Source organism: Callospermophilus lateralis, chromosome 8, assembly GCF_048772815.1.
Source record: "Callospermophilus lateralis isolate mCalLat2 chromosome 8, mCalLat2.hap1, whole genome shotgun sequence".
Taxonomy (NCBI): Eukaryota; Metazoa; Chordata; class Mammalia; order Rodentia; family Sciuridae; genus Callospermophilus; species Callospermophilus lateralis.
Window position 1 is genome coordinate 112904915 of NC_135312.1, and position 23781 is coordinate 112928695.

Here is a 23781-nt window from a genome sequence, read left to right on the forward strand (position 1 = left end):
ATTAGATTGGGCAAATAAATAAATTGGGAGGTGACTGGAAAATAATTAATTATAAACGTATGCAAATATGTGTAATATAGGAGAGAGATAAAAGCCATCAAGGCAATATACACAGTGCCAGAGAAGACGAGGAGAGGAGAAAACCTAGGAGGTAAAATCAAGCATTCATTGAGCAGAAAATATTTGATCAAGACTTTAAGAAATGGATACAGCTTTGAATGGCAAAGGAGAGAAGCCAGAACCTGATGTTAACCTGCAGGGCAAGACCAGGTTCTCTAACCTTGTCACTCCTGACACTTCGGCTAGATGATTATTGGTTGTGGGAGACTGTCTCGTGCTTCATATAATGTTCAGCCTCAGCTCTGGCTTTGACCCATTAGATAGTGCTCCCAGGAATGACAATCAAAATGGCCCCAGGCATGGCTGAATTCCCACCAGTGGGGCCATCTTGGTTGAGAAGCATTCATTATTTCAGCCTGAGAGGATGATGTGAGAAAAAGAGAAAGGGAATGTGTTTGGGGAATAAAGAGGTATCTGTACCTGTCTGTTTGAAAATGTGTTTCTTGAAATGTTGGTATCTTATGAGATAAGTGATAGTCCCCTAAACAGGATTCATGGTCAAACAGTGTGAGAAATGTCACATACTTTCCTCTCAATGGAAGGTTCACAATGTTTATTAGAATAATAAAGTCTTTGAGAGATTGTACAAGAAAGTTCTTTGACTTTGGTGAAATTTAATTACCACAAAACTTTTTTTTTTAAATTAAGAAACAGTATTGAATTCCTAAAGGACACTATTTATTGCAAGACACAAATTAGAAAATGATGGAGTATGTGACTGAGACATGGGAAAAGTGAAAGACTTGAAGCTAGGAAAACAGAGATTCTAGAACCAGGTTCAAAGGGCCTGGAACTAAGCTACCAAGTCTGAATTTCTCTTAGTCTGCAATCAGCTGGTAACCAGAAGGAACGAAGGCCAACATCTGAGAGTGTGGTGAACATACTGGTGAAGAACATAGAGGAGGCTGGGTGCAGTGGTCCACACTGCAATCCCAGACACCTGGGGGGCTGGGACGGGAGCATCTGAGTTCAAGGCTAGCCTGGGCAGCTTAGATTCTGAATCAAAACAATAAATAAACAAGTTTTAAAAAGAGAGGGAAAGAAAGAAAAGAGGAAAGGAAAAGAAAAAAGACTGGGGACGTAGGTCAGTGGTGGAGCACTTGCCTAACATGCACAAGGCCCTGGTTTTGATCTCAGCAGCACAGAAATGAATATATAAATAAGTGAGCTAAAAGTTGGTCCAGGATAGAATAGGGCCGAAAGTTTGCTGTGAATCTGTAGCTGACCCAATCTGTATCATTTAGTGTCCATCATTAAGTGTACTCAGAATCAAGGAGAAGTGAGTGTGTGTGTGTGTGTGTGTGTGTGTGTGTGAGAGAGAGAGAGAGAGAGACAGGGAGAGGAGGGAGAGAGAGAGGGCAGTTAGAATTACTCAGGACAGGAACGGGCAGCCAGACATTGGATAAGTCTTGGCATCACTGGAACAGGGGTCTACTAAGGTGCAGAACAGTCAGGGCCAGAAGAGAACAAAAGCAAAGTTTGAAAATGGAAGGTGAGGGGCCGGGATGTGGCTCAGTGGTAGTTCACTTGCCTAGCATGTGTGAGGCACTGGGTTCGATCCCCAGCACCACAGAAAAAAAATTTTTTTTTAATAAAATAAAATAAAGTATTGTGGCCATCTACAACTAAAAATAATAATAATAAAAAGAAAATGGAAGTTGAATTCCCATTTGAGGGCCTCAGAGAGCTATGAAGAGAGACAGAACAAGATGAACTGAGATCCAGAAACCAGATGCCTCAGATCCTCCCAATCCCCCCTCAGCACATTGGCCCACTGTAATAGCCCAAACAGGAAGACAGAGAAGCTGGGCAGTCCCCTGCAGTCTCGTGGGACTGGAAACAGAAACTGAGTTCACATCTTCCAAGGCAGCCAGAGCTTGAGGCCTTGTCAGAAAAGAAAAGAAAGAAGAGAATTCAGCCCAACAGTCTGGGCCGCCCTCTCCTTGAAGGCATTGTGTGTTTGGATAGCAAAGACCTTAAAGGTGAGAAACAAAGCAGAAAGTAACTGCTAAAAGCTAAAAATATAAGCAGAACTACTGACAATCTTTCAGAATTAGAGGTCATGGTCTACTAAAAACCACAGGCCAATGGAAACACCCTAGTTTTCCAACTGGGACTTCTAAAGGAGTATATTTTAGAGCTACGCCAACCAGAAATAGAAAAAAATTATAAAGAATAACACTCAGCTTGAAATAAAAGCAAACCCTGGTTGGGTTAAGGTGGTCTGTTCTTAACCTAAAGGAAGATAAAGAAATCATTGCTGGAAAAAGATATTATCTAGAGCATCTGCCATTTTCCATAGACAATGTCTGACATGAGGTCAAACATTAACAGGCATAGAACCAAGAAACAGAACTGAGAGAAAAAACTCTGGGCAGCAAAAACAGATATGCAGGTGATCTGAACACAGGCATTATCAGAGAGGGTCTTCAAAATAACTACAATCAATATGATCAACAAAATGATCACAAAAAGGAGGATTTCACTGGAAAACTGTACTCCATAAAATATCCCCAAGTGAATATAGTAGAACTGAGAAAATATAATAACTGAAATTAAGAATTTACTTGATGGGCTTAACAGAAAATTACATAAAGCTGGAGAGTAGAAGTGAGTTCAGAAGAAGATATTAAAACCAAAGGAAAAATATTTTTAAAAAAGACTGAAAAATAAAGGAGAAAATAGGAGAGACATATAGATCACAGTGTATAAACATCTCCAGAAGGCATAACCAGAGTGGCAGAGGTTCAATGAGAAAGTATGGAGTTGAAGCAATGCAGTTATTATGAGTTAATAATGGGAATATATTCTAAAAAGAATTCTCATTAGTAGCTTGGATGGCTGAGGCAGGAGGATTTCGAGTTCAAAGCCAGCCTCAGCAACTTAACAAGATCCTCTCTGCATGAAAATACATAAAAATCTATTATTATTAACAAATTGACAAGGGAGGGGGAAGAATATGGAATATTAAAATATAAAAAAGGGCTAAGGATGTGGCTCAGTGGTTAAGTGCCCCTGGGTTCAATCCCTGGTACCAAAAAAAAAAAAAGTCTCATCAAGTGATTTTGTCATTGTGTGAATATCCCAGAGGATACTAATACAAACTAAGATGGCTCTGATGCCACAGATGATTTTATTGAACCATGATACATGCAATCTGCTGTTGGCCAAAGCATTATGTGGTATATGGCTATATTTGAAGATAACTGTTGAGAATTTTCCAAACTTGACAAAGGATATCAATCTATAGTGTCACACTCTGCACACCCAAGCCGAATTGCCTACTGCTGAAAAGAAAACATCTTAAAAGTTACATAAAGTGCTCAAAGAAGCTATAAAAAAGGGACACAAAAGAACCCAATAGTTTTAAGTACTAAAAAAAATATGTAATTCTATATGAAGCAAAAGTATCCTTCAAAATTTAAGGGAAAACAAAGACATTTTTAGACACAGAAAACAAGACTAGGTGTTTCCAACAGAATTGCATTAAAATAAGTACCGGAGGGAGTGTTTGAGATTGAAGGGAAATAATTTCAGATGGAAGTATCATAACCCAGGAGAGAAAGGTGTTGGAACAATGGAAGGAGTAAATATATGGGTGAAATTTTAGTATTTAAAACAACAATAATATCTTGTGAGTTTTCACTCTAAGATTTTATCTCACTCCAGTCAGAATGGCAGCTCTTGTGAAGACAAACAACAATAAGTGTTGATGAGGATGTAGGGAAAAAGGCACACTCATACATTGCTGGTGGGACTGCAAATTGGTGCAGCCAATATGGAAAGCAGTATGGAGATTTCTTGGAAAATTGGGAATAGAACCACCATTTGACCCAGCTATCCCTCTCCTCAGTCTATACCCAGAGGCATACTACAGGGACACAGCCACATCAATGTTTATAGCAGCACAATTCACAATAGCTAAACTGTGGAACCAACCTAGATGCCCTTCAATAGATGAATGGATAAAAAAAATGTGGCATATATACACAATGGAATATTACTCAGCAATAAAAGAGAATAAAATCATGGCATTTGCAGGTAAATGGATGGAGTTAGAGAAGATAATGCTAAGTGAAGTTAGCCAATCCCAAAAAACCAAATGTCAAATGTTTTCTTTAATATAAGGAGGCTGATTCATAGTGGGATAGGGAGTGGGAGCATGGGAGGAACAGATAAACTCTAGATAGGGCAGAGATGTTAGAGGGGAAGGGAAGGGGCATGTGGTTAGAAATGATGGTGGAATGTAATAGTCATCATTATCCAAAGTGCATGTATGAAGACATGAATTGGTGTGAATATACTTTGTATAGAACCAGAGATATGAAAAATTGTGCTGTATATGTGTAATAAGAATTGTAATGCATTCTGCTTTCATATATAAATAAAAAAGAAAAAGAAATCTTGTGGGTTTAAAATCTATGTAGAAATAAAAATATTGTACAATAGAGTAAAAGACTGAAAGAGAGAAATGAAGCTAAAGTACTGTAAGATCTTTGCACTGTCTAGGAAGTGGAAAAGGACTATTTTTGTGTGTGTTTGTGTGGTGCTGTGGAATGAACCAAGGGGCTCACACATGCTAGGAAAGCACTCTACAGTGAGCTACACCCCAATGATTTTTATTTTTCATTTTGAGAGATAGTCTTTCTAAGTTGCCTAGATTTTTGGATTCCTGCTTTAGCTTCCCAAGTTGCTGGAATTACATACATGCCCCAAGATGACTGGCAGGAAAATGGTATTTTACTACTTTGTTGAATAGAGTTTAATAAGACAGAATTGCATGCTGCAATCTCTAGGGTAACCACTGAAAAATTAGTAAAAAGAATCTATTATCATTAACAAGTTGACAAGGGGGGTGGAGAATATGGAATATTAAAAATTAAAAATATTTGCTCAATCCAAAATAAGGCAGAGAAAAAATATAGAATAGATAAGAATAAAAAATTGGCAAGATGGTAGGATTAAATCAAAATATATTGAAATTACATTAAACATAAGTGGATTAAACATTTCAGTTAAAAGGCAAAGACAGACTGAGTACAAATATCTATTTACATTTATAAAAGACAAACCAGTAAAAAGGTAAGAAAAGATATACCATGTAAATATTTAAATAGTTGGTGAAGCAGTATTAACCCTCACACAAAGTATGACTGAGTGTAAGAAGTATTATTAGGGATAAAGAGGGGCATTTATAATGAACTGGAGTGTCCACCAGAGGATATAACAATTCTCTCTCTCTCTCTTCTGTGTTGGAAATTGAACCCCAGGCTTCATGTGTGCTAGGCGAGTTCTCTGCCACTAAGCTATACCTCCAACCCACTGTTCTCATTGTTATGATCTAATAATGTAGATTCAAAAATAAATAATGCAAAAATTGGCATAATCCAAAGAAGAAATAAGCAAATCTTCAATCAGGATGAAATATTTTAATAAACTTCTCTCATAAACTGATAACAAATGTAGACAAAAGCAAAATAAAACAACAACAATAACAACAAAAAACTACCCTGTAAGGATATGGAAGAATTGAAACACCAAATTCACAAACCTTATCTAGGTGGAATTTTTCAAATTCTGTAGAATAGTCATTTATTTATGTTCACATGAATCTTTTATTAAAACTGACCATAAAACTAAGCCATAAAACAAATTTGAAAACTTTAAAGTCTTGAAGTAATACAGATTATATCTAGGATCACAATGGAATTAGGCAAGGAGTTAATAAGAAAAAACAAGTAGATGATTTCCCACTATGAATATAGTTAGCAATGCATTGGTAGATAATTTACTGGTCAAAGATGCAATCTCAGTGAAATTATGTGTTTTAACTGAATAATGAAAACATAACAAAACATGTTGGAAGCAGCTAAAGTTATAAAGATAAATGGGTAATCTGATCTGGAAAAGAAGAAAGAGTGAAAGTTAATATCTATCCAGCTCAAGAACTGGGAGGAAAAGTCAAATAAACACAAACAAGGTACAAGGAAAAAAACAACAACAAAGAGCCTAAATGAAGAAATTAGAAAATAACTCAAAAATACAAAAAGTCAACAAAGCCAAGGTTGATCAAGAAAAAAAGATGATATCACTGTATCAGAAATCCAAACAAGGAGCCAGGCACAGTGGTACATGCCTGTAATCCTAGCAGCTCAAGAGGCTGAGGCAGGAGGATCTCAGGTTTGAAGCCAGCCTCAGCAACTTAGCGAGGCCACAAGCAACCTAGTGAGACCCTGTCAAAAACAAAAAATAAATAAAAAGGGCTAGTGATGTGGCTCAGTGGTTCAACACCCTTGGGTTTAATCCCCTCCCCACCCACCAAAAAAAAAGAAATCCAAATGGGAACATTACTACAGATTTTAGAGACATGGAAAGAGAATAAAAGGATGTTATGAATATCTTCATGCCACTACTTTTTAAAATGTGGATAAAAAATTCCTAGAAAAACACAATGTAAACCATAGAAGAATTAAAAAATCTTTAAAAATCCATTTTCTATTAAAAAGACTGATGTGATATAAATCTTTCTACAAGGAGAATTTGTTTCTATGTGTTTTTTAAAAAATCTTTCTTTTTAGTTGTTGGTAGACCTTTATGAGAATTGAACTCAGTTCCTCACACATGCAAGTAGGCAAGTGCGCTACCGCGGAGCCCCAGCCCCAGCCCCTCTATGTGTTTTTATAACTACATACTTCCAAACATTTTGGGGAAAATAAGCCATATTGTAGCACAAAAAGTTTTCTAGAGAATAGAAAAAGAGGAAATACTTTCTAACCTGCTTTGTGACTCGAGAATAACCTCAGTAACAAAATCTGACAGAAGAGTAAAAGAAAGTGTCATTATAAGGTGGTTTCCCTTATGAATATTGATTAAAAAATCCTAAACAAAATATTAGCTAATTAAATGCAGTGATGTGTAAAGAATTAACAATAGCTAAATTGGTTTTATTCCAGAATTTCAAGGCCTTCTTAGTACTCTATAAGCAGTCAGTCTAAATTTCCATTTTAATGCAACAATAGAGAATATTTTATAAACAGCTCAATAAGTAGAAAAAATTTCTGATGAAATTCAATACACAGGGCTGGAGCTATAGCTCAGTTGGTAGAGTGCTTGCCTTGCATGCACAAGGCCTGGGCTCAATACCCAGCACCGGAAAAAAAAAAAAAATCAATACACATTGATGATAAAACAGAAGAGAATTTCCTTAATGTGAAAAAAAAAAACCAACTATAGCACATGTCATCTTTAATCTTTTAATATTGAAATCCTTCCCCTGAGGCTGGTAATGAGACAAGGGAGACCCAGTGCCACTTTTATTCAACATCATACCAGTGCAAGATCGCAAGAGGAAAAGTGGGTACGGGTTGGGAAAGAAGTAATAAAACTGCCATTTTCACTATCAAAAATCAAATAGAATGGGCTGGGGTGTAGATCAGTGGTAAGTTTAGCATGTGCTTAGCATGTGCAGAGGCCTGGGTTCAGTCCTCAGCAACAACAGCAAACCAAATAGAATCTTCAGGCAAATGATAGAATTCATAGATAGAATCCACAAGCTTGCAGGCTACAAGGTCAAAACACTTCACATAACTCCACATCATGTCCACCCACAAGAATGGGATCAGAATCGGAATGGGTTGCACTCCATGTGGGTATAATATGTCAAAACACACCCTAAGGTCACGTGCACCTAAAAACAACAAATTAGAAAAATCACTTATATCTCTAGATAGTCACAACAAATAATTAGGAAACCAAGCTTCAAACTTGATACCATTTACAATAACATTTAAAATAAAACATTTAGGAATAAATCTAACAAAAGAAAAGTCTCTATACAGAAACTATAATCATTGTTTAAGGATGTTAGAGAAGATCGAAGTAAATCAGAGGATATGCCAGGAGGGGTGGACTGGAAGACAGACTGTTTTTTAAAATATCAACCTCCCCCAGTGGATGAACCCTCTGAGGGGTTTATACTGAGTGCACTGGGCAAGCCTGGCAGATAGCCTGGCAGAGCGGTTGGGTTTTGCTGAGCTCTGTTTGCCTGTGGGAATTGATGGGCTGAGGTTGAGTTTAAGTTATGGGTGGAAATGCAAAGAGCCCGGAGTAGCTCGCTAAGGCCACGCTGAAGAAGAATGCTGGATCCACTTGCATGAGATATTGCAAGTTATTATAATGCTGGGCAACTGAGTCAGCCTGGAATTGACGCAAGGAGAGACAGTAGGTAGGTGTAACAGAAAGGAGAGGACAAGAACTAGAACAGCGCTTGATTGATAACAAAGATGATGATGTCGTGCTGTGGGGAGGACTGATGTTCTAGGTCAGCAGATATCCACGTGGAGAAACTCTTCATCTCTCCTCAAAACCATTTTAAGTCTCCAGCTGGAGAGACTCGGGAGGATTGCAAGTTCAAGGCCAGCCTCAGCAACTTAGTGAGGCCCTAAGCAACTTTGTGAGACCCTGTTTCAAAATAAAATATAAAAAGGGCTGGGGATGTGGCTCGGTGGCTCAGCACCCCTGGGTTTAATCCCTGGTGCCAAAAAATAAAACAAAAAAAAAGCAAACTTTTTTTAAAAATACAATCCAGATGGATTGTATATCTAAAATAAGAAAAATAAATCCACTACACTTTTAAATGCTAACACAGGAAAATGTCTTTTTGATAGTAAGGTATGCAAAGATTTCTTAAATAAGACATGAAAATGTTCAACCATAAGAGAAAACATTTATAAACTAGAATATATTAGCCAGGTGTGGCTATGCATGCCTGTAATCCCAACAGCCTGGGAGGCTGAGGCAGGAGGATCACAAATTCAAAGCCAGCCTCAGCAACTTAGTGAGGCCCTGAACAAAACTTAGCGAGACCCTTTCTCAAAATAAAAAGGGTTGGTGATGTGGCGCAGTGGTTAAGTACCCCTGAGTTAAATCCCTGGTACCAAACAATAAACAAATTGACAAATTTATTAATTAAAATGTATTAAAATGAATAATTTCTCATTCATCCAAAGAGACCATTTTAAATGAGTGAAAAGTCAAGACATAGACTGCAGGAAAAGATATACAGTCTGTATTTCTAACAAAGGACTCATTCAGAGTGAATAAAGAAGTCCTTTAAGTTACTAAGGTTGAAAAATGCGGGGGTGGGGGAGGGATCTATAAAAAAAATAAGACTTAAGACTCAGCATGCACATGAGCAGAGACTATCTATACAGTCAATGTACATCTGAAAAAGCAGTCAACCTCAGGATTCAGTAGGAAAATGCAAATGTCAACCACAATTACATGCCAATTTTTAATCCCCCAGAATTGCTAATAGTAAAACAATTAAATGTTGGTGAGGATGTAGAAGTTTCGTACACTGTTAGTAGGCATGCAAATTTGTACAACTTTGGAAAGCTGTTTGGCAATCTATCTAACTATCTATCTACCTATCTATCTATCATCTACCTACCTGTGACTCAGCCAGTCCACTTTAGGCAAAGATTCAACAGGAAGGCATTCCTGTGTACTGAAAAGACATGCTCAACACATTCATAGGAGTATTATTCATAATAACCAAAAGCTAAAAACAACCCAAACATCCCACAGCATTTATAGTTTCTAAGTTGTATTAAATTTACCTAGAAACCAGAGGCCGAACTCAGGATCTGACAAGATGGCCGGGCTGCCCCGCAGGATCATCAAGGAAACCCAGCGTTTGCTGGCAGAACCAGTTCCTGGCATTAAAGCAGAACCAGATGAGAACAACGCCCGTTATTTTCACGTGGTCATTGCTGGCCCCCAGGATTCCCCCTTTGAGGGAGGGACTTTTAAACTTGAACTATTCCTTCCAGAAGAATACCCAATGGCAGCACCTAAAGTACGTTTCATGACCAAAATTTATCATCCTAATGTAGACAAGTTGGGAAGAATATGTTTAGATATATTGAAAGGTAAGTGGTCCCCAGCACTGCAGAGCTGCACAGTTCTGCTATCGATCCAGGCTTTGTTAAGTGCTCCTAATCCAGATGATCCATTGGCAAATGATGTAGCGGGGCAGTGGAAGACCAACAAAGCCCAAGCCACAGAAACAGCTAGAGCTATATGCCATGAATGATATCTAAATCGATCCGATCATCAAGTGTGCATCACTTCTCCTGTTCTGCCAAGATTTCTTCCTTTTTTGTTTGCATTTAATGGACACAGTCTTAATAGAAACATTACAGAATAAAAGCCCAGACACCTTCAGTCCTTTGGTGATTAAATGCACATTAGCAAATCTATGTCTTGTCCTGATTTACTGTTGTAAAGCATGAGCCGAGGCTAGAAGTATCATCTGGATTGTTGTGAGACGTTTAAGAGCAGCGGCTCTCTGCTTTTATTCATTTCCCCCATCATGGTTTAAGTATAAAGCACTGGGAATGAAGGTAGTTGTCAAGGTTAGCTGCCAGGGGTATGGGTGTGTTTATTTTTTATTTTATTTTTTTGAGGGGAAAGGTAGTCTTATTTAAATTTTATGGACTCCTTTCACTCCCCTTTGTGAGCTAACTGCATTGGTCAAAAGCAGCTAACCAGTTCTTTAGAATATGCTCTCTAGCCAAGTCTAACTTTATTTAGTCTCTGTAGATGGACAAGCTTGATTGTTTGAATCAAAATGGGATCATTAAACAAACATCACAGCCCTCACTAATAACATTGTGACTTTGCTGTCAGGTGTAGATTTCCTCCCTTCAAAAAAAGAAAAAAAAAAAGAAAGAAAGAAAAAACTTGTGACCATTTTGTATGACTTGTCTGGAATTCTGTAAATCTTATGTTTTAGTAAAATATTTTTTGTTATTCGAAAAAATAAAATAAAATAAATAAATTTACCTAATAAATTTGAAGTATTATAAGACCTTGAACATTAATTTTAAAAAGCTCTCTGCAATAACATGGATGATTCTCACCAAAAAAAAAAAATTAAACCAAAGAGCTCAGGCACAGAATGGTATGTATTTAATGATTCAATGTATACCAAGTTCAAAAACAAAGGGAACCACCTCACATGCACCAGATGGCTGCTATTTAAAACCCAAACAAAATAATAGATTCGTGGAGATGTCGGAACCTGGTGCACTATGATGAGAAGGAAAAAAAAATGGAACAGTTGCTATGCCAACAGTATAGCCACCTTCCAAAAGTCGTAAAGGGACTTACATGTAATCCAGCACTTCCACTCTGAATATGTTGAAAGTGGGGTCTGGAAGAGATACTGTGCACCCACGGTCTTAGCTGCATTATTCACAGTGGTCAAAAGATGACTGGCCTCTGTGATCCCAGCGGCTTGGGAGGCTGAGGCAGGAGGATGGCGAGTTCGAAGCCAGCCTCAGTCAAAGAGAGACGCTAAGCAACTCAGTGAGACTCTGTCTCTAAGTAAAATATAAAAAAACAAAAAAAGGGGGAGACTGGGGAGGTGCTTCAGTGGTTAAGTGCCCCTGAGTTTAAGGCCCAGTATCCACCATCCTGCAAAAAAAAAAGGTGATGTGCCCAACTGCCCAGTAGCAGATGAATAGATGGAGGAAGCCTGGTAAATACACACAGTGGAATTATTCAGTCTAAAAGAGAGGAAAGACCTTCTGATTCATGCCACAGCATGAGGAACTTGGGGAAATTATGCAAAGTGAGCTAATGTAGTTACAAAAACACAAATGTTATGGGAATCTACCTATGGACATACAGCAGGTGGTCAAACTCAGAGCTAGAAACTAGAAAAGTGGTGGCCAGGGGCCGGGAGACGGGGAGATTGGGAGTCGTGGTTTAATGAGTAAGTAGTTGTAGTTTTATGAGATGCAGAGAGTTCTGGAGATCAGTTGCACAACAACAGGAACGCATACATTTTATGTTGTATATTTTGCACAATTTTTTTTTTTTTTTTTGGTGGTGCTGGGGATTGAACGCAGGGCCTTGTGCCTGTGAAGCAAGCACTCTATCACCTGAGCTATGTCCCCAGCCCCTTGCCACAATTTTTTTTAAAAATTAAATATATAAACAAAGACAAAAGGGATTGCCATCAGTACAGTGGTGACCTTGGGAGAGGCAGAAGAGGGGTTTGGGATGTTCGGGAATATCTGTCCCTGGGGGCTGGGAACAGGAGTGTTCCCACTTTTGAAAATCCACCAAGCCAGCCTGACGTGTGTGTTGTTCTGGATGCTCCAGCCAAACTAACAACAAAAAATTACTTTTAAAATCAGCCAGAGTGGAACAGATAAGAATTTTCAGGGATTGTTTGGGGAATGAGTGCGTGCTTATCTTACCTGATATCAAAATATATTACAAAACTATTAAAAGAGTGTGGCACAGATAAAGAAAATCAAATTGATAGAAGAAAACAGTCTAAAAACAATGAGAAATCAATGAGTATGCCATATGCGATCAAGGAGGCAGTTAAAATCAAAGGGGAAAAGATGAGTTGAATTATCCAAATATGATTTTGAGACAACTGGTGAATCATTTGCCTGTCAAAGCTTTACACACAGATAAATTATAGTAGAGCAAAAACTTATGTGTGTGTGTATTTACAGGGTATTGGACCCAGGGATGCTTGACCATAGAACTACATCTCAAACCTTTTTTATTTTTTATTTTGCAGCCACCTCACTAGGTTGCTGAGGCTGGTCTCAAACTTTTGATCCTCCTGCCTCAGCCTCCCAAGTCCCTGGGATTACAGGTGTGTGCCACCATGTCCAGCAAAATGTTAAAATTTTAAAAGTACTATAAATATACTGAACTAATAATCATGTCATGAGTATGATATTTTTATCCACAGCCCTGCAAAATACTAATAAATTTGACCTCATTAAAAATTAATATCTCCTATATTTTCAAAACAGAAAGACAAACTATAGATTCTAAAAAAATTCATGAGAGCTAAGGGCTAATTTTTCTACATGTGAAAAATAAAAGTACTAACACCCTTTTGGAAAAATAAACAAAGGACATGAAAAGCTAATTATTAAAAAGAGAAGCAAGTAGCCTATAAGAAATGTGTTCAAATATCACAAGCATTTTAAAAATGCAAATAAAAACTATTATGTATATGGGCTCATCAGATTGGTAAAGTTTAAAAAGAATCTCAGAGCCAGATGTTGGCAAGCATATATGGCAATGGGCCCTATCACACCCCGGTGTGGAATTATGCATCTCAGGGCAGGACAGTACTCTGTATTATTTAAAGTTTAAAATAAACTTTCCCTTTGATCCAGCAATTTAATTTCTAGAAATGTGCCTTTAAGTAAATATTCAGCCAAACATCCAAAAAAATGTCCTCTGGAATTTAGTTTATCCCAAGGAAATATCGGAAAACTAAATTTTATATCAAATCAAGAGTGATTTAAAAAATATGACACTCAAGCAGTCACAAATAATGGTTACATTTATTGTCCTAGAAAGATGTTGATAAGTAAAAGACAGTAACAAACGAACCCAAGGGTCATCACCATTCCCTGGAGGTCAGTCTGTTTATAGTCACACACACACAGATCTGGGTGAATCGGGTCCCCAGGATTCAATGTTGGAGTCTGCTCCCTGGCTGCCTCAGAACGCGACTGCAGTAGAGACAGAATCGTTAGGAGGTGGTTAAAGTGAATTGCTGGGCCGGGCCCTAATCCAACATGGCGCTGTCCATGGGAAGAGGCGATCAGGCCCCAGACAAGGGCAGAGAGAGGACGAGGGGAAGACAGGGAGAAGAGGGTCAGGTACCAGCTGAGGAGTCACTAAGATATTCACTAAAATCTAACAGCTGTTATCTCAGGGTGGTAGTGAGATAGGAATTTGGAGATACAGAGTGAAGACTGGATCCCAACGGAAAAGCCCCACGGAAGACTGGAATGTGGAAGGAACAACCCAGGAGAACCCTCAGCACATCTGGTGCCCGCCCAGCAGCTTGCCTTGGCTTGATAAAAAAATAACAAATTGCAAGATAGCCACAGAGCCCCTGGAGGGACACTCCATGAATGAGCCTGCCTATCAGACTTTGGTGACTGAGAAGTGACCCTAGCCTTATTGTAATAGTAAAAGGCGCAACTCTAGGTGGAGATTGAAGATGCTAATGAGACATAGGATGTGCCAACAGCACAGTTGCAAAGACAGCTGGCACAAGTGCAAAGACAGCTGGCACAAAATGGCTTGACCCTTCCCTAACCAGATGCTGTCCCTCTGTAAATGTTAGAACTCCAGACCAAGGTGGGCGACTCACTCTTGGAGATCTACCTGTGCTCCCTTTTTCTTGAGTGAGTATGTTTCCCTTTCCAACAATGCTGTCCCTTCTTGCTCTACAATCTGACTTGTCCTTAAATTCTTTTCTGCAAAGGAGTTAAGGACATGAAAGATCCTCAGGCCTCTGCACCATGACAGTAGATTTCACCTTTCATTTTAAAGCTTTTCCTAATGTTTGTTTTTTTCCAATAACTGATTCGTTATGAAAAAAAAACAAAACCCAGCATTAGCCTCTTTTGAGAGATAAATGGTCAGGGAACAGTGCTCCAGTCTCAGTCATGGACAGCACTTGCCACTACTGGGGACTTGCCATCCTGCTAATTTGTCCCTTTAATCTCCCAATCCAACAGCAAGTCAGACACTAAAGGGACTTGTTCCCAATGAGTGGACAGTGAGTGGGGGCTTAGTCAGCCCTGGGCAGGTGGGGAGGGGAGGACGAGGGGGACAGAGACACAGAAACTGCCAACACACCTTATGAAAAATCCCGAGCCACAAAACAGAGAACTCGGGGGGCCCTGGAAGAAGGGGGCCAAAATGTCCGACCTTCCCCAACCCAGAGACGGTCATCACCCTAAGGGACCCCTGCTGGGGGTCCTGGGGAACCTTCAGGAGAATGGAGCCGGCGTGTCAGAGCCTGCCCGGGCCACAGTTAACTCCAGTCCAGACGATGCCACCACTGTCTTGGGACCAGGTGACCAGGAACCTCGGCCACCACGGAAACAATGTGACGACCACCCCTGTGACAGCCTTGTCAGGACCCTCCCAGAAAATGCACTGGGGGCTACGAGACTAGAACAAGGACAGAGAACCCCAACCCCTACAAGCCCCGCGTGTAGGGCCAGGCGGCTCTCACGGGGAAGCCCAGGCCCGCAGCTCCTGCCCGGGCTCGTCTCTTCCTCTCATTGTCCCACCTCTTGCCTGCGACCACGGGCTCTGCACCTTCCTCAGGACCTCGGCCCGGGTGGCCGCCGATTCCCACGGTCACTCTGGCTCCACAGGCCTCCTCTGCCCATGAGTCTCCCCACCACATCGGCCCATTCCGCAGACAGAACCAACATCTTCGCTGTAATGAGCAGCTGGAAAATGGCCACTGAGTGAGGAGAAGGAGTCAAGCCAGAAGAGAAGGGCACAGTTAGGACTGGACCCATTAGAACCTGCTCCCAGGGATCACGTGGTTCCAGTGCAGGGAGGGTGGACGCACGGCTTAAGTAAGAACTTGAGTAGCTGGAAATTTTGATTCTTATTCAAGTGCCAGCGAGCCACCTGGACGTCGTGGCCCGTCTTTACAAGGAGACGGTGTGAGTTAAACTTTGAATGGTTGTAGCTCTGAGACCTGGGGATGCTGAGACTGGTGGCCCCCAAGCCTCAAAGCCAGGTGCCAGGCTTGACCCACAGCACCCCCTTCTTGACCCACAGACCCACGGGTCAGGTCAAGCACAGCCCCCGCAGGAAGCAGCGGTGGTCACGTGGCTGTCCCCCTGCCAGCTCCCGACCTGCGCAGGGCACCTCAGCTAATCTGGAGGTCTGGGGACGAGCCAAGGGGACAGTTATATAACTCTGAAAGCTGAGGCTTGGGAAAGCACAGCGCAGACGGCAGGAGCCCTGGGCCCGTTTCCTGTTTAAGGCCCTGGAGAGCATGAGTCCTCTTGGTCACCACACCTCCCCCCCCTCCTCACTGTCCAAATGACAGGTCACCCAGCTGATTAAAGAGTGCCTCGGGCCTCCAGGGCCCTTCCAACGCCCTCATTCCCTGAACGCAGAGAAAAGCAAACCTCCTCCTAACTGCTGTGTCTCCTCTGAGCCTTGCCTCCTCAGACAGCCCTGCAGGGCTCTTGTCCACACTCCTGTGCGTCTGCGGGGACCAGGGCCCTGGGCTCTGGGTGGCCCCGTTCGAAGGCTGGACGGGAGCCTGAAAGCAGCTCCGACACCAGGGAAGGACCCAGGGCCCAGGCAAGGCCCAGCCTCCAAAGCCAGTCCTCAGCCCTGTCCTTCTATCTCCCCAGCCTCTTTGCTCCAGCTCCACTGCAGATCTGCAGGCCCCGGGGAAGGTGGGCAGGAGGCAGGCGGGTAGCCTGAGGTGGGCAGCTCTTCCAGGTGGGCCCAAGGACAGACAGGGGACGCAAGGCAGTTTCCAGATGAGAGGAAGGGAGACCGGGCCTCAGACTAATCCCTGTGAGAACGGTTCTCTAGGGGAGAGCCAGGGCAGCCGTCCAGGAGCCAGGCCCTGCCACTGCCCACAGGAGAGCCAAGGCCGCCCCCTGCTCGGTGGGAGGGGCCGTGGGTGGGCCAGGAGGCGGCCAGGAACCAGGTGGCCACCCTCCTCGGTCACATTTGCACAACTGACCCCAGGCCTTCCTGCCTGGGATTCTGTTTATCAGACTTCGTGGAGGCAGACGGGGGTTAGCTCAGTGCTGATTAGGATATTTTGCTTTGACAGAACAAGAAGAATAAGAACAGTGTAATGAGGTTTTCTAAAAGCTAAATGTGCAGCGTCCCCCTTGATTCTTGGGATATCGGCCAAGGCCCCTAGGGGATGCCCAAAACTGTGAATGATACCAAACCTGTTTTTCCCTATATGCATATATTGGTGATGATTTCAATTTATAGATTAGTCACAATAAGAGATTAACAGCAATAACTGACCAAAAAACAGAACAATTTGACAATATACTGTCAAAAAAGTTACGTGAAAGTGCTCTCCTTTTCCTTCTCTGTCTCAAAACATCTTAACTTTCACTTAAAGGAAGCAGTTTTTGGCTTCTCTTTGGCGTATCTAAGTCATCAGCACCACTTGCATTTAGGGGCCATTGCAAAATAAGAGTTGCTTGAACACCAACACCAAGATGCGGTGACAGTTCATCTGATACACTGAAGTGGCAACTAAATGAGTGGGGTAGCATATACAGCATGGACACACTGGACAAAGGGGTGACTCACTTCCTGGGTGGGATACAGCAGGACAGCAGGAAAGTTCAGCACCCCACTTAGAGCTGTGCAAAATTTAAAACTTATGAAACTACTTATTTCTGGAACTTTAAATTTTTTGGACCACAGTTGCCCCCATAGGTTACTGAAACCACAGAAAGTAAATCCAGGGATTAGGGTCAATGACCGGAATCTTGTAATTCACGTTCAGCCTAATGTTTTGGTTTCCTTTATGGATGGTGTTCGTAGGTGACAATTGTCACCATGGTTGTGGTTGTTTTTAACATCCTTACCGACAAGTTTGTCCATTTTTCCCTTCAATTTTACTGGCCCATGAAAACTTAAACTTCAGAGGAGAAAAGCAGCCCAGGGAATCTTTTGAACCTGTTTCTTCTGTAATCATCCTTCCCATATCTGATTTTGTACTCTGAATTCCAAACATTCATTTCATTTTGCCATTCAACAGACACCAAGTAAGCATCTGCCAAATGCCGGGTAAAGCCTTTGTCAACAGGTAATGTTTACTGATGGGGGAGAAAAGTTTTGAATGTTTCAGAAATGAATGACGTAAAACAAAAATATTTAATGGGTCTCATATTTATCTCCAAAACATCTAATCAGGGATAAATTTAACCACCCCTTAGCCATCTGCATTAACCATCAAGAAACTTTCTCTTTGATCATGATGCATAACTGTTTTTTCCTCTCAGCAACACTAATAAAAAAAATTCATGAATCTAAAAGGTTTTCAAGTCAGTTCAGACTGGCCACAGCTGATCTCATTGTTCTTCCTTTTAGTTGCTGTCTGAGTTTGTCACTCCACTTACTTTACCTAGTAAACAGGCAAGGTAGAGATTTGCAGAGACTGGATTTCGAGGCTCATTTGCTACTTCAGCATAACCCAGCCCATCCTGACCCACCATGCCTTATTAGTTGTATTAGTCAGTTTTCCATAACTGTAACAAATACCTTTATAAGTTGAGACCATCAACTTATAAAGAAAAAAGGTTTATTTTGGTTTAGTTTTAGAGATTTCCATCCATGTTTGATTGACTCTGTTGCTGGAGCTTGTGGAGTAGCCGCAAGTTATGGTGGAGGTGTGCGCTGGAGCAAAATTGCTCTCCTCATGGCTAGGGAGCAAAAAGAGAGGAAATGGAGGGGCTAAGATCCCATTATCTCCTTTAAGGGCACATCCTCCAATGGCCTCAACTCTCCCACTAGGTCCCACCTCACAAAGCTTCCATAACCTCCCAACAGCACCACGCGGGGAACAAAGCCTTTAACACATGGGCCCTTGGGGGACATTTAAGGTCCAAACCACAGCTCTCGTCTAAACTAAGTCAGCATTGGTTATCGCTTCCAAAGTGCAATTGGGAGTTTCTTTTCCTTTGCTGTTCACATTTCTACCTGGTGTTGCCATCTCTGGGTCTTGCCCAGTGCTAAGTGTGGCTCATGTGCCAGGGGAAGAACCCAGGCTTCCATCTTAGACATTTTGTGGGACTAAGCCCTGGCTGTGTAACCTCAGGCCTTTCCAAGATAACCTGATCTCAGCTTGATGTGGAGATAATGACAGTCCCTTTCTCACAGGACTACAGAGAGGAATGAGTGCTCTAATTTGTATAAACCATTTAGCACAGTACTTACCACACAGTCACAATCCAAAGGGTATTGTACTAGTCAGCTTACCATGACTATGACAAAATACCTGAGATAAATCAATTGAAAAAAAGGTTTAATTTGGCTCGCAGTTTCAGAGGTTTCAGTCCATGATTGATTGGCTCATGGCTTTTGAGCCTATGGCAGAACAGCACATCATGGTGCAGCATGTGCCAAAGGAAACTGCTTGCCTCATGGCAACCAGGAAGCAAAAAGGAGAAGAAAGAGCCGGGGACCTAATATCACCTGTAAGAACATGCCCCCAGCGACTAATTTCCACCCACTAAGCCCCACCTCCTAAAAACTCTACCACTTCTCAATAGCACTACAGCCTGGGGACCAAATCTTCAACACACCAGCACTTGGGGGACATTCAAGATTCAAACTGCAGCCGGTGCATTGTTATCATGGTGTGTATTAGTTTGCTAGGGCTGCAATAACAAAGTGTCCAACTGGGAGGCTTAAACTACAGAAATTCATTTTCTTACAATTCTGGAGGGTACAAGTCTGAGATTAAAGGTGTTAGGAAGGTTGGTTTCTTTTGAGACCTGTTCTGGGCCCTGTTTCTGGTAGTTTGATGGTAATTTTATTGTTTGTTTGTTGGTACCAGGGATTGAACCCAGGGACATTTAACCACTGAGCCACATCCCCAGGCTTTTAAAAATATCTTATTTACAGACAGGGTCTCACTGAGCTGCTTAGGCCTCACTGTTGCTGAGACTGACTTTGAACTCATGATCCTCCTGCTTCAGCCTCCCAAGCCACTGGGATCCCAGATGTGAGCCACCGTGCCCAGCTAATGGCAATGGTGGTGCTCCTTGGTTCATAGGTTCCTTTATTGTACGGAACCATTCTCCCTGTGTCTGTCTTCAGAGGCCGTTTTATACAGGTGGTAGTCATTATGGTGGGGGTGTGCGCTGGAGCAAAAATGCTCTCCTCGTGGCTGGGAAGCAAACAGAGAGGAAAGGGAGGGGCTCTTCTGGTGTGACCCCCCGTCCCTATTCTAGTGTGATCTCATTATGCCTAATTCCATCTACAATGATCTTGTTCCCTTGTAAGGTCACTTTCTGAGATACGGGGCTTAAGATCTCAACAAATCTTTTCTTTGGAGGGACACAATTCAACCTACAACGTGGAGGACAGGATTTTATCGGTTGTTATTATTGTTACTAGTCTTTTCATTATTTTTCTACTGTCAACAAACTTCGCGTGATGCACCAAGCATACTGTCACCAAGTGTTGGCTAAATGGCAGTTTCATGAGGCAGCTCCTTCGCTGTCCTCTGTGGGCTGCTCCCCCATCTGTCAGATGCACCCCCTCCACCAGCAGGGAAAGTTACTACCCTACACTACCACTTCCACCACCGGGAGCTCCCCTCACCCTCCCCACTCTTAGCCATGTCTTCACGATTCTCCCACTTTTGCCCACCCACAACTGGGGTAAAGAGAAGTGGCACAAATGGAAGTTGTCTTGGTCTGTTGTGTATTGCTATAACAAAACACCAGGAACTGGGTACTTTCTAAAGAAAAGAGGTTTTTTAAAATACCTTTTTTTGGGGGGGGGAATTAAACTCAGGGGCACCCAACCACTGAGCCCAATCCCCAGCCCCATTTTGTATTTTATTTAGAGACAGGGTCTCATTGAGCTGCTTAGTACCTTGCTTTTGCTGAGGCTGGCTTGGAACTCGTCATCCTCCTGCCTCAGCCTCCAAAGCCACTGGGATTACAGGCATTTGCCACCACACTCGGTTCTATTTACTTTTTTATGTGGTGCTGAGAATCAAACCCAGGGCCTTGCATGTGTTAGGCAAGTGCTCTACCACTGAGCCACAACCCTAACCCCAAGAAAAATGGTCTCAATGGTTTCTGATTCTGTTTGCTGGAAGGTCCAGCAAGGGCTGCCCTGGAGTCATCGCAACATGGTGGAGAGATAGAAAAGGGCTTACCTTGTTCAGAAGGGTCAAGCCTGTGAGGTGACCTCATTTCATAACAACCCATTGCTCTGAGAAATAATCCACTCCTGTGAGGCCCAACCTACTCCAAGGGGCCCGTATTAATCCATTAGTGAAGACAGAGCCCCCATGACCTGATCATCTTCTAAGCCCCCCCTCTCGGAGGCTGCACCCCTCAATACTTTCCACTGGGGACCAAGCTTCCAACCCAGGCACACGCCACGTGGAGACCTTGGCAGAACTGCAAACAGCACTCGATGTCACACTCTTGCAGCATGACGGCAGGACAGCAAGACGGCTCTGTGAACCTCCCGGGAAAGCGTGTGGTTGCTGTGTAGCCGCACTCCTGCTGTCCGGCTACCCGAGTGGGCCTCCAGCAGCGCACACCCCAGACAGGAGCAGCGTGCTGTGCAGCACCTGGCCTTCCCCAGGTGCTGTGCCAGGCTTCCTTTTATTATTCCTTTCCAAGTAGAATCCTGTCTGAAATGCATGAAGGAGAAAGCCGGCCTCTCCTCCGGTCGACAGGACATAATAATCACTCACGATGCAGTTTTGGTGAGTGCAGGTCTTTGCCGTGGCATGGGGTTGGCTTGGAGTGGAGGTGCATCCAGGCACGGCTTTCAGCTGAGGGACTGGGTGTGACCGCCAGCAGGAGACAAAGTGATGACAGGCCTATCCAGGCCACTGGTTTCTGCCTTCTGTCGGGGCCTGTCCTGCAGGATCTTCGGAACCTGGGTTTCAGTCCCTTCCCTCCCTGCAGGCAGCCGTGGGGTGTCCGTGAAACCTGGGATTATTACGTGACAGTTGAACGGTCCCCTCCCCAGAGTCTGTGGAGTCCCAGGCTCTAGATGAGCGCCCCGCCCTTCACCCCGGGCTGTGCGGGCCCCATCCTCCCTCAGGAGAAGCCAGACTCCAAGCCCAGAAGGATCCTAATGGCTTCACCTATAACCCCGGCTTGAAGCCAAGGGACAAGAGGAAAGGAAGCTCTTGCCTCCATTTTAGAGTTGCCAGATTTTTCAAATAAAAATACAAGTCACCACCCCCTTTAAATGAGTCTCCAGAAAACAACGAATAATTTTTAAAAATTTTTTTAAAATCTTAACCATTGTTAGTGTATGGTCCATTAGTATCTTCATGTAACAAGCACAGTGATCTTTAATATCAGTGTATTTTAGCCAATATTTGAAACAAACTAACAATTCTTGGGCTGGGGCTGAGTCTCCATGGCAGCGTGCCTGCCCGGCATGTTCCATCTCCCCAAATAAAAGTAATAAATAAACAAATATAAACCATAGCTCGTTGGGGCTGGGGATGTGGCTCAAGCGGTAGCGCACTTGCCTGGCATGCGTGCGGCCCGGGTTCCATTCTCAGCACCACATACAAACAAAGATGTTGTGTCCGCCAAATACTAAAGAATAAATATTAAAATACATAAACCATAGCTCGTCACCTGAAATTCAAATCCAACTGAGGTCTCCTGTGTTGTTGTTGCTGTTTTCCTTGCCACCCCTCCGCACTCGTCCCAGGTGACTTCATTTATTTGTCGTCTGTGTTATCAGTTCCTTTGTTCATTGGAAGAGAAAGAATGTTGGAGGATCCCCAACCTAGGAGAGAGGCTGGCACTTTGGGGCACCCACACTCGAAGCTTAGGAGTTGAGCAATCCAAACGCTCAGCAAGATCATAAAGTAGGACCGATGTCCCTCTGGCATTTATCTGTGGTGTCTACCTGTCCCTCCCGTCCCTCCCCGTCCTGGATAGCCCCTTGCAGGTCAGCCTAGCTTGCACTGACCTGTAAGTGTAAGGCTCCCGATAAGTTTGGCATGTGACCTCCCCTCAGCCATACTCACCCCACCATGATAAGAAACAGTGGGGTGACCAGAGAGTGTGGCCGCTGATGCTTGTGTTGGGTGCACCTGCCCTGGCTTTGAACTCACAATCCTCCTGTCTTGGCTTCCAAGCTGCTAGGATTACAGATGTGCACCATCGAGCCCAGCAGCATATTTTTTTTTAGAAAAGTTTCACACCCCATTTCTTGCAAAAAAAAAATTGGCCTAACAATCGCGATGATTATTCTGTAGACTACCCTGTATGAAGCACCTTTATATCAAGTGCAGAGACTTGAACATGCACAACCAATCCCTACCTAGAGAGACTCTTCTGTCAACTAGTTACGGCACTACTAGTAAACCATCTAAACCTCTTGTTACAGTTTGGATATGATGTGCCCCCTCCCCCCAAAAAAATCCCCTCCTTTGTTAAAGCAGGAATATTCAGAGGTGAGATGCTTAGACTGAGGGCTGTACACCGATTAGTCCATCCTACTTTGGACTGGGTGGTACCTGTAGGCAGGTGGGGTTTCAAAGGGTCACTGGGGGGATGCCCTGGGAGAGGACATCGTCCCTGCAGCCCCTTCCCTCTCCCTCTCTCCTGATGGAGCCGTGCCCCCCACCTCCGTCCACCATAGACTGCACCTCTGGAACCATGACCCAAATAAATTTTTCCTTTTGCGCTGTTCTTACTGGGTATTTTGGTCACAGAGACAAAAGGCTAACACACATCTCCATCGGTTGGTTTGCTGCCGTTTCGTTTGTGTTGGGAGTCAACCCGGCTCCAGAGACTAACTTCCCCATCCCCCCCAGAAGAGCCACATGATCCTTACCCACCAATCAGATAGCCCAGTTGACTCACATGATCCTTACCCACCAATCAGACTAGCCCTGCTGACTCACATGATCCTTACCCACCAATCAGAAAGCACCCCATGCCAACTGTCAAACCATTCTGTCATAAATATGCAGAGCTGTTCCTCAATAAATGGGCATTTTCTCTGACGACGAGCCTTGTTGGTTCTTTCAGTTTTGCAGTGCTGGGGATGGAGCCCAGGTTCTCCGACATG

General features: G+C 42.9%; 1 pseudogene; it reads left to right on the plus strand.

Annotated features, from left to right (window-relative positions):
• The first annotated feature begins 9766 nt into the window (after positions 1 to 9766).
• On the plus strand, positions 9767 to 10216 carry LOC143406267 (ubiquitin-conjugating enzyme E2 N pseudogene; annotated as a pseudogene).
• The last annotated feature ends 13565 nt before the right edge of the window (positions 10217 to 23781 follow it).